At 29.5% G+C, this 2,556-nt stretch overlaps 1 protein-coding gene across 2 annotated transcripts in view; it reads right to left on the bottom strand.

Moving 5' to 3' along the window:
• Positions 1-2,556, bottom strand: part of LOC100163890 (interference hedgehog) — a 21,784-nt gene that overhangs the window by 3,358 nt on the left and 15,870 nt on the right. The window lies entirely within an intron of this gene.

Here is a 2,556-nt window from a genome sequence, read left to right on the forward strand (position 1 = left end):
TTTAGAATTTTCAATTGTACTGGTTGACGACATCTTAATAGTACAAAATCGTCACAATCGTTTTTATCGTTTTAGCTTTGACAATATTTCACGTTAATTATTGTGTTATGATTTAATAACATATCACATATGTAACAGGATGTGCTGAATTTTTCCTTGACTAATAGTCTTCTTAGTCTATCTATCTATCTATCTATCAGTCTAATACTATAAAATGAAGAACAGCTATCTACAGGCCACCTGTGGAACAAAAAACGCCGATTATAGCACTACCCGTGGCATAAAAAATTAAGTACCGCTCCGTTTCTACAGTCCGCCCGGACGCATATTAACATTCCGCACATCAAATAAAACCCATAGGAAAATACGGCATTCTCATTGGTCCGAATTAATAACATATATATACAGGGACGGATTGGGCCATAGGGAAATCGGGAAATTCCCGATGGGCCGCGTACTAAATAGTAAATAGTAGGTAGACGTAAATATAATCTATTAATTAATAAATATTACCTACAATTGATTATGGATTATTCATTCAATGAATGATATTACGTAATAACAGTCTATAATATTATAACGTAAAACGTTGTAAATTGTAATAATACAAGTATACAAAGTCTACAACAGAAACTGAATAATAATATTAATTATTAATAATTATTAATTATTATTATTCATAATTATCATAAGTAATAACAATAACTGTAAACAAAAAATCAACTTCCGTGGAAAGTAAAATCTATAAATAATTGTTTATTCGGGTTGTCATCGATCAGATGGGCCGGCAGGTTGCGGGTAATGACGACGAATTTTGACGATACCTGCAGTCGGATGTGGGTCGTGAATATGAATACCTAACAAGAATATTTTTATTTGAAATTTATATTATTTATACTTAAATATCAATCGTCATTCAAAATCTAGATATCAGCACTCGGCAGTCAGCACAATTTGGTTAATTTTACAATTCAATTACTAATTACTTAACTAGGAATAATTCATAAAATATTTTATGTTACAATAGTAATAGTTGCGAATTATAAAATAAAATGGAAATGAATGGATCAGGCTGTAGTAAAAAATGAAAAGGAGCTGAAAAAATTCTAGACAAAAATAATAAAATACTACTATTAGAAGCCATTGCTTCTAAAAGCATTAAATCATTTTTCAAGTCTCAAAACAGTGAAGTAAGTTTTAGCTGAACTTTTTCATTATTATAATAATAATATATTAATAATTAAAAATATTAAGTCCGGTCCAGTCGGGTCCAGAACAAGAAACATTTGTAGCAAACATATATTTCTGAAATTGTCGTCGACAAATATTTATGTTACCGCTTATGACAGGAAATCAGAAACATTGTCGATGACAATGTTGGAAACACGCTTTAAACTGTTACTGCAACTTGCAAGTATTTGTTTTAAGTTGACTAAATTCACTCAAAATCAATAATTTAGTACAAGGATTTATCACACTCACGTATCATATGAGTTACTTTTAAATGGTATCAAATACCGATTGAATAATATATTGTAATTGTACTTTCATTATTTTTTTATACAGATATAGTAAAATTGATAATATAAAATATAAAATTACTAACATGTATATGTAGGTAATACTATTGTTATTCCATTATTATTATTTTTATTATAACATTTTATTGTTGAAAGTTGATTTTATAATAACACTAATTACAGTAGACTACCCTTTAAAATACTAAAAAAAATTACTATCTTCAGTATGGTACACTTATCAGTTGCCCCCAATCTCCCAACAAATAGTGGGCCGGTTAAAAAGTATTTTCCCGGGCTGGTCCGAAATTCCAATCCGTCCCTGACTGTATCTATACAATTTAGTAATTTAAAATAACATCGAAATAAATGACGAAATTGGTTAAATAATATCAATCTGATTATCAGCTCTCAAATGTAATTATAATAGGTAATATATTATTTAATAATTGTAAAATAAATTACATACTATAATAACATTCAGTGGCGCCGAGTACGCACTTATGGTGGGTGGGTGGGGACCGGGTGGATGGGTAAAAAATTATCCAAGATAATTAATACTATTACTAAAGTAAGTAGGTACTAGGTACTTACACACGTACCAGTTATGTATTACTTAGGTTATGCATTATTAGGTACAGTAGGTATTGTAATAAGTACTCAATAACCAGGTTACTATAATAAGCCCATGAGCGCAAATAGCGTTTAGGATTTGGGGGCCTAAAGCTTTACTTTGATAATATTGAATAAACTATAAAAAAATTTAGGAAATGTTTGGGAGTGATATGGACTTCTTTTTGGGGTGGGAGGGGGTAGCCCCTAAATCCCCCCTATTTTCGTGAATTGCGCATATGAATATGCCTGTGTCGTTGTATACCTATTATTTATCGTTGCATATTATTATGCATCACCGGACATGCAAACTAATTTTGGATAAATTTTATTTTAACATGAAATATTGAATTTTAATATTTTTTTTTGTGAATCAAATATCTCAAAATAATGTTTCCATATTTATGTATAATGTATTAACATTTAT

This window comes from Acyrthosiphon pisum, chromosome A1 (genome assembly GCF_005508785.2).
Source record: "Acyrthosiphon pisum isolate AL4f chromosome A1, pea_aphid_22Mar2018_4r6ur, whole genome shotgun sequence".
Lineage (NCBI taxonomy): Eukaryota > Metazoa > Arthropoda > Insecta > Hemiptera > Aphididae > Acyrthosiphon > Acyrthosiphon pisum.